This window comes from Etheostoma spectabile, chromosome 4 (genome assembly GCF_008692095.1).
Source record: "Etheostoma spectabile isolate EspeVRDwgs_2016 chromosome 4, UIUC_Espe_1.0, whole genome shotgun sequence".
Classification (NCBI taxonomy): domain Eukaryota; kingdom Metazoa; phylum Chordata; class Actinopteri; order Perciformes; family Percidae; genus Etheostoma; species Etheostoma spectabile.
In genome coordinates, this window is record NC_045736.1 from 28156230 (window position 1) to 28173792 (window position 17563).

The 17563-nt window shown below is 41.0% G+C and overlaps 1 protein-coding gene across 12 annotated transcripts in view; it reads right to left on the bottom strand.

The window, feature by feature from the left end:
* The window catches only part of foxp1b (forkhead box P1b), a 155696-nt gene that overhangs the window by 137907 nt on the left and 226 nt on the right, over positions 1–17563 (bottom strand). For 6 of the 12 annotated variants that reach the window (XM_032512523.1, XM_032512520.1, XM_032512522.1 and 3 more), the window contains exons 1-2: positions 17367–17563; positions 783–861 (exon numbers count right to left, since the gene is read on the bottom strand). The gene's annotated coding sequence lies outside the window, so the exon portion shown is untranslated. Of the gene's footprint in view, positions 1–782; positions 862–5437; positions 5565–17366 lie in introns of all 12 variants that reach the window. The other 6 variants (XM_032512517.1, XM_032512511.1, XM_032512518.1 and 3 more) reach the window with 4 other exon arrangements.

Sequence of the window (17563 nt, forward strand, 5' to 3'; positions counted from 1 at the left end):
GGGCATGGAGGAGATAGACTCCTCTTCACAGTCAGAGATTTAATTGCACGCAGATTCCATTACCTCTGCACAAATGTCACATTCTCTTCTGATCAGGGGGCACGGCAGCCACTGGCAGCATGGCTGGCAAGCAGCCAGACTATAGTGCAGAAAGTGTTCAGCCAATCAGGGCTCCCGTGGCAGACAGAGGTGAGCAGAGGGACAGAAAGACTACAGTACGCCAAAGATATTAAAAAACAAAGGAGAGTCACGAACACAAAGAAGCTGACGATGCAAAATCAAAGTAGACGGCAATCTGCTTCAACAGCAAATAAATTATTGATTTCACGTGTACAATTAAAAGTATACTATTGTCATTACTATTATTAAAGATTTTCAAGTCATGTCAAGATCATACAAATAATACGAACTAGTAGTTTTAACCTAAAAATAACCTTATTTTTCGTACTTTGTTAATAGTTAAATAACAAGATGCAAACATAAATAATACCCTTAAGCCAGGGCTGTAGCACTTGAGACGTTCTATTGTCTCGGATTCGTCCATTATTTCTTTATCATTCACATCCATGCTCACTGGCCTAAACAGCTGAGCAATAAAGGTGATGAAAAGGTAACGTCAGGATGCATCTGTTGGGATCTGCTTCCAGCTTATTATGGCCTGATACAAATAAGCGTAGTAGTCCTAACTGACCTAACTGTGCTTTGGAGCCACTTCACAGACAAACAGCACACACATTACTGTATGAAATAAGAGATGGGTTAGTGGGAGGACTGCCACATACCCTGATCACTGGTGCAGGACAGATTGGCACTCCATTTCCTCCAATCAGAATTCAGCTCACAATCTTGAGGGCAGGACCACTGGGGTTTCAAGAAGGACACAGAGAGAGAGCGAGAGAGCGAGAGAGAGAGCGAGAGAGAGAAAAGGGGAAAGATACAACTATTACAAACAGGAAGTGAAAAGGTGGGGAAAGCCCCTACCCTAATCCATTGAGCCCACATGTACAGAAATTACATAAGAACGGGCAAAAGTAAAAGTAATCATCGTCAGCCACAAGTATTATGTTATAACGCAGTATATGTTATGACGCACTGATTCCTGTTGCTATCTCCTGGCCTACATGCACACCAAGTTATCTTTTATATCTAAACATGCAGATAAGCAGCTCTGACAGACACACTATGCGAAAAACTAGCAAAAGTGCTTGTAACAGCTTCTGTGGTTTATTTCGCACCTTAAAACAGTAAACATGCACACAGTTGCCATTTTTTCCCTTGTCGGGAGAACTTTTGCGATACCCACATTAAAAACATGCCCCAATACTTCCATATAGCTGTAGGTTGTGTCAACTGTGATAAAAACAGGTTGCAGGTTTTTATTTTTTCTAATAATGTTCCCAAATAAGAAAAAAAATAATGATGTAAAAATAAGCAATGAAATCTTAAATACATTACTGACACATTACAAAATGTAAATTACAGGTAGCTAACATGATAAAATAGTTACTACAAAAAGGTCATTAAACTACAGTAACACATTACGAAGCCACATGTTGGTGAGACACCACCGGTCTGATTTCTCTGTAGACCGATTACAGAGTAATGCAGTGACCTATAAACCCCACAGTGGTCTCCACCTTAGTAAAAAAAAACTCAAACAAAAATTAATTAAATTGCACTTTTTTTTTTTTTTTTACTTACATAAATGATGCATGACTTGTATCACTACAAAAACATATGAAACAACATTTTGTTTATTCAAAAACCTGGCGTTGAGCTGAAAAGCATTCATCTGTAGCCAGATAAACAAGTGGAAAGATGCTAATGACTTCCAGATACGGTTCAGATCATGTAAATGAGGCAGCAGAATAGATGGCTTCTGGTTTTGTCCCTGTCACAGGAGCCATGGCTGCATGTGTGGCTTGTTGCCCTATGATATATGTGTGTACCACTTTGCTGTTTAATGTGGCTACAGCACCACAGCAAAGCAATTCAGCCCCGCAGTTAATTGGTCTGCTCTATGAGAAAATGTGTCAAAAACTAAATCTATAACTCTGTTCCTGTGTGTAGTGGTGTAATTCCAACCAGACACAACAAACCCCAGCCCCGACGTCCTAACTCCTCATAATTCAACAGTGTGGAATTCAACTAACTCCATTAGCGCAGCCGTTGTTTCCACAGCCCGTCCACATTCCTGGGCCTGCCATCGGCCTCACATAAGACCCATCTGATTAGTCGGTTGCATCCCTGTCATTACTCCCCAATATATGTTGATCCCAACAGACAACCCCCCCACCCCCCACCCTCATGGATTTATGGCTGTGAATCTCAAACCCCTTCCAAAGGAGCACTTGCTTTTAAAAGGTCCCCTCCCTTTGAGAACGAGATCACCCAGTGACTTCAGCTGAGCACGCTGCCATGTCTCTGACGTACAACTTACTCAAGCTTCAGTGACTACTTGATGAGAAGATTCAAAGAGATGGGATTTATGTGCAGTCTCACAAAAATGATGTTAAAATAGCTTGGGAGTGCATAAGAGGCAGCTCTGATTTTCAGTCTTTATTGCAGATTAATGAGCACTAGATTTTTAAAAAGTGGTCAGGTTTTATTGCGTAATGTGTCCATAATAAAAGACTAAATAACGAAACACTTTCAGATACACTACATGCTAAGACGCCGGCATAAAGTAATAAAAATGAAATAAACATTTTTACATCCAACTGTAAAAAGCGTTACAGTTGGAGGTAAAAACTAACTTTGCAGCCTTTTGCATGCCAGCTGCTCGACACTAGACTCGCTCTTACTCTGGAAACATGTGGTTGTAATCCCCTCTTTACACTCAAATTACAAACTATGTCAGTTTCTGGGGAAACTTCACATCCATCCACTTTGCAACACGTGTGTTAGTTGCCACTTATTTGTGAGTTTCCAGGCAAACGAGACATTTCAAGCTGTCCATCCATGTTAAGAGGTTTAAAAAGGTTCAGAAATTGGCACCTGTCAGGTGAACCAAATTATGTTTTTTTGCTATATATTATCAGTACGGGCCACGCGTTGCTCGTTTGAAAACACAACATATGAAAACATTTATTATTGTTGACGTCGTCATTTCACATCATGAATTACAAAAGGGAACTTGATTTTCCTGACAACCGTTCATCCAATCGACTTCAAATTTGGCAGGTTTATTGCTAAGGACACAAGGAAGTGACGTGTCGAGTGCAAGCTCTTGAGATCGAAGGGACATATTTATAAGTAGTGCGTTATGTACACACTGTGTAATGTATTGAGAGGAGACTCGACTGTTACACCACCGAACGGCATGCTGGGTACCATTGCTAGCTACAATACCTTTAAGGTACTGATGTAGAAAGAGAGCGCTGAGAGACGAGAGATGTTAGCAGATGACTGCTCTGGACATGGAAAAGAAGGTACACAACTATTTCATGGCAGGTGTATTGCTCAGGAGCCAAGGAAGCACAGTGTCGAGTGTGAAGCGGTTCTCGAGAGAGAGCTGCAAGAACAAATACCGGAGGCCCGTTTCGAACAGGCACGTTTTCAATGAGTTTCCTAGTTGAAATGGAAAAGTAGCAAAATTGAGAGTGAAAAAGAGACAAAAGATCATATTAAAAAAAAAAAAAGACTGCGACCTGGCATCCATAAAGTCAGTGAGATGGATCTACAATGTAGGCAGATTCAGTCAGAGACTGGGACTGCACTGTCTGGGGACATTGGTGCTGGATCGGATCAATGGCTTGACCCATTAAGTTACACCACTCCCAGCACCTCATCTAATAGGAGCCGGTGTTTGGGAACACCCATGGTTGACCCATGCTGTTGGGGACAATTACAAGAGAGTGGTCTTTCAGGACCGACGCCCACTTGACCCGGTAGCGTAAAGACATGGAGGAGATCCACATGATTTAAACTCCTCCCCAAGACGTGCTGACAAGGTTATAGGGTCAACGCAGACATTAACAGGTCAGTGTGTGGCCCACTTGGGAACAATTACTCCCAGTCACAGCTAAGTGGACACTTGATTGAACACGACAGAGGCAGGACACACTTCCCACAGATAACAATCCCCAGAGCCATTTAGGATAAAAAGCCCTTGTGATACAGCTTTTATGGGCAAAATTCATCTTCCTTTTCCCTTTTAAAAGAATGTGAGAGTGTGATAGAGAGCCATTCTCTCAAAGAGATGAGTCTCTCAAAGCATTACCAAGCATTACCATTTTCTAGCAATACTAATAGCTGCTTATGACAGAAACAATTACAAGGTGACTGGGAGAAAAAGCTCAACAATGGGATGAGCTGTTGAGATTTCATTTTTCATTCATGGATTCAAAAAAAAAAACATATCTCACAAAAGAAACGTTTGACAGAACACTCCTATTTTACAATTAGGCTTTAAAACAACAGCAGCTAAACTAGAACTTAACATGGTGACATATAAATACCATTCCACGAAAAAACTCCCATCTCTAATTAACTGCGTGGGTGCTGCAGATCTTGATGCTGTTCGACCCCTGACCTACTGTCAGTTTGACCCCTCTCCCACCACAATGACTAAAACTTTGCCTTGAACATCTGGTGCCTTTTTTTTCTTCTTTTTTTTGCGTAAACAGCAACGAGCAACCTCCCCAGAGTCGTTTCATGTCACAACTCAACAACAAATAGTTTGTGTTTCATCATAATGTGTGGGTTTAACATGTACTGTAGAAGATAAAAAAAAACTACAAACTGAACAGATGTTTGGGGGTAGCTACTGCAGATAAAATAACAAACTTAGTAATGCATATCTCTATGTAAAATGGTCACTCTTGTCCTATATTCTCTTCATACACAAATAGGGCTTATCGATTCGCGAACACATTTCCCCAGCATTTGCATAAGCTGTGTGTTGTTTGTGGTGTTGTTCCATTTTTTTTTTTTTTCCAGGGGCTTTGTTTATTTATTTCTCTGCGTTAGAAACCTCGAACTGCAGCGGTGGCTGGAGCTGCAGCTGTTGGTTGTTAGTGGCTGGAGATGACACAGTTCACCACTTCTCCATGAGACAGCCAGCCCAGAGACCAGCACAGCTGCAAAACGCCTGGAGAGAAGAGAAGCAAAGAAAAGAGACTTTGCCTTTTTTAAAGATACGTAGGTAAAGAAATCGCTTTGTTGACATGCTCATATTACTCCAGAGGCAAAGCTCATCACTTGCCTCCCTCGCTCTTTTCCGAGGAATCAAGAAGCCCGACATTAGCAGAGAAAGAAGAAGGAGGAAAAAAAAACGAACTCTTGCAGAGATTCTCTCTCCCTTATCTGTCTAACCCGCCCTCCTCATTACCGGGGCTCTTTTTCCTATTCATTTAGGACCCCTGAGATACAACCTTCCCAAAGAATTCAGCAAAGTGACAGAACATTAACCCATTTGCACATGCAACAGGCTCACCGTCTGACCCGTTGCTCGGTGTGGCAGTCTTCATTCCCCAGGACCGTTTTGTAACCAAGTGGGCATCATGTGAATACCATCTGGGTACCACGTATTTAAAGCTGGCAGAAGCGCTGTGGCAGCCAGCCTGGAAATGAGGAGAAGGGAATAAATTGCATCATTTACTTAACATGCATTTACCGTTGTGCCTGTTAAAAGCCCATGACTAAATAATCTTTTTTTTTTTTTTGGGGGGTGCCAGTTTCTGCTGTCAGCCAAATCGTGTTGTATGTGCGACAAACAGAGCAACTGTCAAAGGGTTGATGAAGGAGATATCGAGATGTTAACCACATGAAATCGCATTTACCACCAAGTATATTAACAGCCCTCAATCCATTTACACCAAAGAAATCTCCCAGTGCGTAATGCACTGCACAAAACCCATAAACAGACAATAAACACATTGTAATTATAATGCCAGCTCTTTAATTACGTGTGTCATTTGGGGATGGTCGAGCTTGCTAATTGTCAGAGTGATGTGAAAGGATTGGGGGAGGCAAGAAGGAGATCAAGCCTCAGGCCCAATGAGAACCATATTCCCCACTCTCCAAGCGTGTTAGAAGGCAGAAAATTCAATTGGCACGGTTCCAAAGAAGAACAGTCCAAACAGCCTTAATCAGCAGGGACAAACTCCACGCAATCATTTACATTAGCACAAGTGGAGAGAAATATCTAAGGTTTCACGGCCAGAACATGAAAGTGAGCAACATTTTTCCTTCTTGCAAGCTCATTGCAACTCAGGTGCCTTTATACAAAAAAAAGACTTCAGTCAGTTGCTACTGACCAAATGGTGCGCCATTTAAAGAGGCAAAAAAAGAAAAAAGGCAACTGTGATTTTCATGTGGCTATAGTTAGTCGGATAGATAGTTCACTTGATTTGGTCGTCATTATTCTACGGCAATTCCTTTTATTTTCCGTAGCAGAAACCAATTAAATTTCAGGACAGAAATAACACAGCATGTGTAATCCTATTATATTGCCAGTAAACAATAGACTTATTGCAGGATGTTAAACAAAATGCCCCTATAGTTGGTTGTCTATACAGACAGTTGACCCAACGTCACTGTTTGGTATAGATCTTTTTATATTTACTGTATATTTCACCCTGTTGATTCCCCTTAGACTCTTTTGGCTTAAATGTATCAGCAGACGGATTCTATGTCATATATGTTACATGCATATGTTACAATGTGTTGATTTATGAACGTACACAGTTCCTGCAAAATGTAGCTAACCACCTTTCCACTGTGTCCTGGTATTGCCTCTTCATAGCCCCTATACTAATAAGATTGGAAAGTCCTTAAAAAAAAATACTTAAAATAAGTTTTTATTTTGCATCTGTCATCACATTTGATTGATTATGTGTATATACATCTGTAGTTTTTGCGTATATTATATATATATTTTTTTGTATTAAAGCAATCACCTCCATACATATTAAGATTTAGACAACACACTGTTAGTGGTACTGTTGTTATATTGTATTGTTAGTATTGTCTGTTTAGGCTAGAACTTGTTTTTCCGAGCCTTGTCACATGGTCTGGAAAATAGTTGCCTATTTATGAGTCCAAACAGGAAGTGAGTGGCCTAGAATGGCCTACAATATTAGCATATACAGTATATGGCAGTGAATGTGGTGGACAAAGATCACAGAGTGAACTGTTGAAACCACCACAAGTACAGTGCACCCTGAAAACACTTTAGGAGATAACATCTCTCAGATGAATCATCGGCCAAGCAATGATAAATGTCAGTTAGGCAATGACAAACTGTCTCCACCATTGTTTACATATTGACTGGCATGTGGTTGGCCTGGCCCTGATGAGAACACACAGCCTCCAATGGCATGATCTCACTTGGTGGAAAAAGAGCAGCTGTCACTGTGAATCTGATAGAAAGGTGTGGCATTGCAATCAATGAAGGTGGAGTGACGTAAACAGAAACAAAACAAATGTATTTTTGGTTCCACAGCATTCAGACCTTAGCTAAGGCAGTCGATCCTGCACCAGTTACTCTAAAAGATGTACTGCCCAAATTGTTCTCAACTTTGCTTTCTCCAATCCTCTTGTCTGTCTGTGTGAGGTTCAACCTACCACTTCACTGTGGCCTGCAAGGTCTTTTACAAAGAACCGCTATTGATAAAACAGATCAGAGTGGCCGAGTGAAAGAGAAAGAGTGCATGAAGGATACAGAGTTTTCATCTGCTATCTATCTCATATTCTAATGAAGCCATTATGCTCTAAAAAGAGACTGCTCATCTATTCATTTTATGGGGAGTTTGCAAAAAAGATGACACTGCAAGAGGGTTGGTCAGAATGATTAAAATTCTTTGAATTAGCCCTTCAATCACTGCATACAATTGTGCATAAAGTACACAAAAATGCACTAAAAACCCACGTCTGTAGTGGGATATGAAAAGATTGATTTACTCATTTCTAACTGGGAGTTGTTTTCAGCGGGAGGAATTGATTGGTCAACACATTAAAAGCTTGTACATCATGCACTCCATATACTCAACATGAAAAAGGCTTTTAGAAAAATATCCAATAATTCAGAACATCTGATTGCCTACACCACATTCAGCAGCGTTTACAACAGGTGCAGTAAATCTCCAACAAAAGGCTGTAAACAATAAATAGTGAATGGTTAACCGTAGAAAGCTGGGAGGAAAGCAACTCGGGAACATGTGTGCATGATGCACCAGGCACTTTGATGTCAGTTTCACTTACTTAAAAAAAATAAGATATATACAGGAGAAATAAAATGTTATTACACACACACACACACACACACACACACACACACACACACACACACACACACACACACACACACACACACACACACACACACACACACACACACACACACACACACACACACACACACACACACACACACACACACACACACACACACACACACACACACACTTTGACCAATGCATGAGCAACTGCTGTCACAGGTTCATCTCTGGTGCGTCTGGTCGTCGTCAGCGTCTACTACAGAGACTCGCAAATCTGCAACTGACGCTCTATTCACATTTCTGCTACAGAACTAGATTTCTTTTCTCAGGCTTTTTATAGGTCCTGGAACAAAACAAGTACAAAAAAGTTTCAGTTCCAGTTCAGAACCTCTCTCTAGCTCACCCACTCTTTTTCTTGTTCTCTCGCTGCCTTTATCTTCGGTCTTTTTATAGACCAGCGGGGTAGTCACTTAGATAAACGCCTTGTAAGCCACAATAACATTAAACAAAAATTCCATCCGTGATATAAACGCACGTTCACCCATTCACAAGAAAGCTGAGAGGCGTCAGGGACATGAAGCCAAGTCAGCCTTAACTCATTCAGATCAAATGCAAATGCTGCTTCATGAAAGAGATATTAATAAAGATAATAAAGATAAAATAAAGAGATAAGAGCGGACATGCATTTGCGCTGGTGTGCAAAAGCTCATCGCTAAACTCCAAAAAGTCTGAACTCCATCAACATTCTGCTGTTTTTCTTTTCCGCTGTGGACCTGACTCTTTTTTTTTTTTTTTTTTAATCTTCTCACAGATCACGTTTTTACAAGAGAGCTGTGTGCCTGTTGTTACCGCCTGCTGTTATGTCACCTGACTACCAGGGTGCATGCTTACTGTACAGAGGTCTCAGGAAACAGGGGAATAATGTCAGCACTAGACACAGACACACAGACACACAGACACACAGACACACAGACACACACACACACACACACACACACACACACACACACCATTTAAGATGAATTGACAAGAAGATTTTGAATTGAAAAATCAAGCAGCTATGGTTCATTCGGAACCGTTCATTTCATTTTGTTGAAGTTTTGAGTGTTTTTTCCGTATAAAATATATGGTTGAATAAATTGCTTCACTCATACAGCTAGTGTCTGGGATTGATGCGATAGTGAGTCTTTCATTGAGAGAAATTAGCCTTGTTCATAGGAACTGAGTTTCCCTCAGCTGTATGAACGTAGCCCACGCAGTTGCTTCCCGCCTCTGTCTGTCATCGGAACGAGACCCTGCAGTGACTTGGAGTGACGGAGTCAGGACGCAGGAGGATGCGTTTCCCACTCGCAAACACCTAGGGCTGGGTATTGTTCAAAAAATGCTCGATACCGATTCCAATAACGTGACTTTGATACCGGTTCTTGAACGATACTTTTTTTAAATAGCCATTTTATAAAATGCATTTCATCAAAAAGAAATTACAATATTACACATTACTGCACAGATGGACTTACCATGTGAGCCCCATTTCTGTGCGTAGCGTGGACTTTTTCCGTCCTGTTTCTACGACGTGTGACATTAGACAGGCAATCACAAACATTATTAAATCTTAGGTATTGAAATTTGGAACTGAATGAACTGAGGCATTTTTCGATACTCAGAGCCTAAAAAGTATTAAATTCAGTGCCCAGCCCTGCAAACGACAGCCTTCCACGTCCTGACCATTTCAAACTTGCCGCTCGCTGCACGTCACACAGCGGACTGCTGTGCTTGCTGCTGTTTGATTCTTTGCAGGATCAGCAGCAACCACTGTGGCTGTCGCCTCCCATCACCTTTAAAGGGGAATTTACACACATCCGCCTCAGATGTCGAGCCGCTTTGTGAAAGCCACATTAGTATCGCACCTGACAGGGATCTATGCGTGGATCACACCTGCACGTCTACATACATCCATAGATTGGCCAAATATTACCTCAAACACTTTTTAATTTGCCACTTGACATTTTCAACCATGGCTCGACTAGTGTACGTTCATAGCAAACTAGAGGGCTCGAAAAGGCCGTTAGTCATTCCTAGCCAGGGGTGTGTTCAGCCAATTCGTTCTAATAAACAAAAATGTTGTTTTGGAAACTGGGTTGGGACTTAAACTCAATATGACCTGGCCTGGAACGGATATCAGGTTCTGATATAAGTTCTGATATAACCACAACCTCCCTCTTTTCCTCTGGCAAAAACAGTTTTGAGCAAAGTCAGAAAACGATGCCATGACGGGAGTGAAAACTTTACTCAAAGTAATCTACTATGATTAGAGTTATACATGGGAACTATTATCTCACAATATCCAAAATCAAAAAGTGAAAGCATATGAACAACCTAGGGGTGTAGGATATGGACAAAATGTTGTAACAATAATATTGTAATCATCACATGCAACATTATGACTGTGGAAGAGTATAATACCTTTAATATACATATATTAATGGTTTGTGTTTTAAAAACAAATTGAAATGAGGGTACAATTTGAATGTTGGCTTATTATAATCATAGAGATCAATATAACTGATACTAATGAATTGTCAACCAGCCCAGAGAAAGTAAGAGTTCTCAACATTTCTTTAAAAATCACCAAAAAAAACAACAGTGGCAAAGTGGCTATCTGGTCGGAATATGATATGCAGCAAATGGTTAGCCAGTACTATCTGCTTCAACACATAATTCCATCCCAGGCTAATCTATTGAGCGACATGATAAACAAAACAAAAAGAAATCACTCCTGTGAAAATAACCATCTCCAACCGAGTGGTTTGGGAATGGAGCCCCACCCTGTTTACAACATTGAGAACAAAAACAAACTCCCTCCAAGGAGCCCGGGCAAATGCAAGGCACACACTCCAACCAACACAGGCAAACAACAACAACGACGTCTAGAGATCTACTGGGAGAACGGGCTATCGAACAACAGTAGCCTGCGCACACACAAGGCGTGCACCTCGCCGTGTGTTTGAGGGAATTGGAGAGGGAGAGAAAGCGAAAGTTGGTGTGAAAGTGGAATTGAGCAGCAAACAAAGTCAACCCCCCCTCCCCCCCACCACCACCCCCACCACCACCACCACTCCCCCAGTCTCAGGTCAACTGAATCATCAGGAGTCAGGGAAGATACCGTCACCACTTCTCATGAATAGCTCACAAAACCATGTGAATATGACTTCACCGTGGCAAACCCAGTAGTTTGAGAACGCTCTCCCTCAATATCCAGGGGACTCTGTATGAAGAGGTAATGAATCTCAGTTAACAAGGCCATTATCAGTGAAGGAACGACATCATCAGGAGGGACTCCGAATCCATGAGGCCCTTACATACACTGGCCTTTTATTGTTGCTATTAACTGCTCAGGCATATTTGTAACTGTACCAAAAAAAGCACACCGGAAAAAAAAAGAACCATGCTTTTGATCTCACACTGTACGTCATCACTGTAAACAATGAGACTGTATGAAAGGGACACGGGCCCAATTAGCCATCTCTGCTCTCCCCTGTCAAGTATTTAAACAGTCTGCTAGGATGATAATAGTAACCTGCATACTTTCATCTGTGCTCTAGACTCATCAGCGTGGTAGCACCTCTGCTGAAGCGCTGCACTGCATCTTGGGTAATTACTGTTTCCCAATTACCACCTAGCTGGTAAATATATATCAAATAAACAAGCAACAACCCGTCAATTAGGAGCACCCTTTCTTAATGGGGGGTCTAAAATGATGTTTTATGGACAGACAGAGGAAAGCGGTGTGAAAACGGAGCATTCAACTTCAAAGTGAACTTGTATCAGTTAGCCGCGGCTAAAGAGGACATCTGGGCATAACAGTTTGTAAAATAATGAAATCACATGTTTTAGAGGCAATTAACATGTGCATCTAATTAAAAGCTGTTTGAAATTTGCCAAGAGGGCAAATTATACAACACGGTAACAGTGCTTTTCCACAAATAAATTACCTAAAAATGAAATTGGCCTTTTCTTCACCGACAGAGTGAAGAGGGACAGTTAACATTGTTGAATTCAAAGGCAAAGAAAACAGCTGCAGTAACAGTCTGTCAACAAAATTTGCATTGCTGCTCTCTCCCCATCTCCATTACTCTCTCCTGTCTCTCCTCAAGCCCACGGAGCTGCCGGCTTAGATCTGAGTACTCTGATGGCTTATCACATAGCGAGCAGCAGGCTAAGCCGGAGTGATGCGCCCAAAAGACATGATCAAAGCACACCAACTTTCCGCCCAGCAATGATGATGGAAGAGCAGGCCCTGCCATGTTATGTTTCTTATTAGGCTGGGACTGCCAACTGAAAACACAGCCAAGAAGTCAAGGATGAGGCCTCTTAAAGACATGCTCCTGTAACCCTATTCTACATTGTGCTGCCTAATACAGTTAACGGGGTTTAAGTGAAAGCCTGGGACATTTTCACATTAGTCAATTTCCGTTTTTGTTACTCTTATTCTCACGTTGATATAACACAGCAATGATTTAACCTATAGCCAGATTATCAACACTTTTATTTTGCAGTTCTACGCATCCAGCTTTGGACAGGTGTTAAGATCTGAACACTTGCCTGCAAGTGAGGACTTTCACCTTTCCAACAGCAGTTTGGCGTAAACAGAGGAACCTGTGAGATAACATAAGCAGCCACCACAACTGAAGTGAGAACAAGCAGAGTGCCACCACTAAGACGTCATAAACAAAGACAAAATATATCACAGATCGAACCGTAACATTTGACGGAACTCCACAACTACAACTTTAAAGTGAGGCTTCCTCTTACACTCTTGAGTCACATTGTTTACATGACATGTCTCCATGCATACAACCAGTATTCAGGAATAGCCTGATTCCAACTTAGCTGCACCAGGAACGCAACAGTCACTTTATTTTTCTCTTCTTCTAACTTTTCCACAATTGCCAAAAGCTACATTTCTTTATCGTTAGGATATACATTACTTTACGCTGCGTAAGGTTTTAGTCTGAGCGACAAATGAAAGCAAGACATCTTTTGGAGATCCGGGGTTGCAAATCATATGTTGTTGTTGACTGTGGAGGTCAAAACCGAGAGTGAAACACGGTCGTCCTGGCATGATAAACCAACCAAAACGTGAGGTTGGGTAAGAGTAATAACTACACCCTCAGTGTAAAAATTCATTAACACATGTGATAGAAAATTCCCTAAAAATGAAATGAATGTTGTCCACCAAGCCATCGAAGCCACATCATAAACACACGCAGACTGACATACAGACTGGACAGCTGACAGAAAGAAGAAACAGGTGCTGAGGGTTCGCCTGGCAGCTGAGCACAGCTTGCTGCATATGGTTAAGCCCCTCAAGTCTGGATGGAACAAGACAAATTTGGTGCTTTTAAAAAAAAATTAATAAAAATTAAACTCAGGTTTTAAGTTATTAAATGCTAAGAGGCTATTACACACTAAATGAGAACAGGGAATTGTGTGCATGAAAATAAAACCACGTGGCAGTATATAAAGTCTTTAAACAAAGAAAGACAACTTCAATGTAGTCTACCTGCGACACAATTCATCTCATGAATTCTCTAATAATTTTCTTAATTGGCTACGTTCTGCTTGTTTATATAATGCGTGAGCACATACTGTATATGTCTGAATATGACGACGTGGAAAACATCTTGATTCACTACACTACTTCCCACCCCTAATAAAGATGTCAAATCAAACGTCAATGCAAACCACACCACAGTGCAAAGCCGACTCCCTTTGATTTCTCATCTTTTGTTCCAAGTCTTTCTGTATCTTGTTTGAGAGGAGTCCATCAGCATGACGCTCAATCAAATCAGCTTCTGTTCTGCTGAGTTTTCTGAGTGATCTCAAGTAAGAAAAACACATTGCACATTTTACCACGATTAAATTCCAAGTTAACATATGTTGATATTACTCTGAGAAATAGAAATTACGTAATTATACAGTTCTGGGTAAAAGCAATCAAACAGAGAAAGGGATTGAGCAAAATTGTTTTTTTTACTGGTACCATTTCAATATAAACTTATTGATATAGCAGAGGCTGTTGCAAAATGTTCTGCAGCCCATCTAGTCTCGAATACAACTTCACAGCATGTAAAACCCAGCCAATTATGTATTAAAATAACACTAACACTGTCTGAAACCAACACATCAACAACTAACCCAATACACCAACTTGACAGGACTAAACAGGATACAACAAATCGACACAACCTGTACGCCAATGTTGTACTCTATTCCTGAAACACAAAACCAGCAGTTCATTCATTTTATAATGCAACTTAATGGATTGTGGCTGCATGCACAACGATGACATTTTTGTCAGCAACCCTGCCTTTATTAAGGACAGATGACAGCAGAAGACAGTAATTAATGGCTGCATGAGTTAATGGCCGTCCTGAGCATTTTACAGTCTCCATAGAGACAGAGGAGCTGCACAGAGTACACCTGAGTCTGTCCACTCTCCGAGCGATAGCCTTCCCCCGGCATGGACACACCGCAGGGGCCGGGACACACTAACCTTTACCCTGAAAATATTGTTCAGCTTTCCTTTGTTACCATTTCCATTTGTGTAATGCAGCACTAATGAGCGTGCTGCCATCATATTCCTATTGCTAGTGCTTTTCCTCTATTGTGTTGTGTGAATCAAACATGCAAAAATCACACGACAAATTCATTTGCCAGAAAACTCCCTTTATTCATCCGTCACTTGTCTTGCTTTGTGCAAAAGTGTTTCAAGCAACTGGCTTGAGGGCGTCTTGTATCTAAAAATCAAATGAGGGGTGACGCCGGAAAAGGAATCCGATAGAAACAATACAGCAAATACAGAACCTTATTCCCACACTGGACCAGAAATAACTCCTTATCATTCAGCTGCAAGCAAGGGTGCACAGTCAGTTTTTCAGCCCCTCCGTACCCAGCACAACGTGTTCACAAACACTGAGCCGTCAGATGAAAGAGAGGGCCGCTCCACTCAGGGATTGGAGTCCTCACGCTGAATGCATGAGTGACTGATTACTTTCTTACCAGTTCAACCTCAACTCTCTACAAAGAAGTGCCTCAGCCCCAGCCTGAAGAGGCCAAACTAGAAACAAGGGCTTTCCAAATAATGCAAAATCACAGATTGGGGCGTTAAGGATCTTGCGTCATTACAATGCATGCAGCTGCGCTTCCTCAGATTTCAATTTTTTTTACAACTTAACCCACCCAACTCAAATTATTCACTTGTAGTGTGGAGCACAGAAAGTACAGCCGTTCTAGTTTGCAGAAGCAGACGCGGGGGACAGTGTTAGGCTGTTCCCATCAGAAACGGCAGAAGGCTGAATGTCTGTATGCAACGGCCGTGTCAAACGGCAGGCTTAGAAAAGTCGCTAAAAAAAAATGTTCATCCTGTGTTTTAAAACCTGGGTCAGCAGTTGCGAAGGTCCATTTCTGCATAAGTGAGCACACAAACCCCAGTGCCTGTTCAAATAGTCTGCAGCTCTCTCTCAGGCAGCTCATGACAACAGCCCAGCAGCAGCACTGTTTGATCTCCAATGTTTTCCTTAATCTGGGTTGTCAAGGTTCGCTTGTTGGAGGCTGTTTACTTTACTTCTCCTACAAAAAGGTGTTTTTTTTTCCCCCTCAGACAATGACTAATCCAAAAAACCAAGAAGGAGGGAGCCTTGCCAGCAATACTTGTTAAAGCTGCAGTTTCCATTTCGTAAATTTTCAGATGGTTTTAGTCCTGTTGTTGCCAGCTGCAGACTTACTGTAAAATATATTAGGCTAATATTTAATTATTTTATGTTGTTCACTCTCAATAGATTTACTCTATTTCTTTAAATATATATTTTTTTGTTGAGGATACTAATTCTGTCTGACTTTAAAAAATTACTAACAAATCAACATAGATTAATTACACATTACATGTGCTTATAATATGTAGGCCCATATATATATATATATATAAAGCTGCACAGTAAAATGTATTATTATACTGGTTAGCGGTGTCCATTTGTCTGTAATACACCTGTAATAAAATATTAATTTAAATAAAATAAATCTAAAATTCACTGCTTTGAATGTATTTTTACAAATATTTTTGCTCAAGTACATTCCTAGTTACAGTACATTAGGACACCACATAACGTTAATCTACTTGACACACTATAGCAAAAGCAGGTTGTTATTAATTGAACTAAATTAAAAGTATATTTCTCACAGTTGATATTAAAATGCTCTGTGACTTCAGCCAATATTTACAGTTAAGAAAATGTCAAACTTGAATCCACACCATGTCTGACTCTAAACCATTCAGTCTAAATTATGAGTACAGAATACAGTTAAACAAAGCATGTCAGAAACTTTTAATGAGGTGTGAATTTCAGTTGTGACGGCTATCAGTACAAAAAAATGTTCTCTTTAAATCCTTTGTGTTAACGACAAGTTAACTATGAGGTGAATATCCGCTTTACATGTAATGTATACTCAGCCACAACGAACAACTTTCGATGTGATGAACAGCAAATTAAAAGTCGCCCTGCCTGTTAGCTAAGACTCTTAACTGTTATAATAGCAATAGTTTCGGCCAGTTGTAATGCCTTCCTCCGATCCTTCGGAGTTTGGAGGACTGCTAACACGTGGGGTAAAGCTCCCTCCCTGGTCCTAACGTTACTCAAAAGAAATCACGGCACTCAAACTTCGTGTAAACTAGCTAAACAACTTTTACGGCTGTATCCGTAACAGGTAGCTAGTAATTAACTGTTAACGGCTCTCATCGGCCAGCACTTTACAACCAACTGGTTATAAAGGTGCATTTCCCCCGGGGTCTCACAGGCAACGTTAGCCTCAACTAAGTTAGAAACCCAACTTTCCAAAAAGTGGAGGACACAACACTCGTAGTAACTAAACCACTCCTGTTACACAGACATTAAACGGCGCTACCCAAGCAGCCTACATGCTAATAATACAGGTGTTTGTGTATTTGTTTATTTCGCTAATTGTAACAGTTGCAGAAAACAGCAGCAAAACGCGGAGACAAACTCCGTGTGTGTGTGTGCATTTGAGTTCAGCATTTCTCTATATACGATACAGCAAAGCTAATGTTAACATAATAGTGAAACTTACCAGAATGGGAAACGCTTTACAGCAGCTAACAGGCGCACGCGGAGGGTACCGATTTGCTAGTATGAGATAAACCGTGCACGCGAGCTTGTGTACCGAGAACGCATGCGAGAACAAATCACACCGTAAACACCACACGTAAATAGGCTATTACTCCGCCCGCTGGTGTTGGTGGCGAGGTGGTGGTGGTGGTGGTGGAG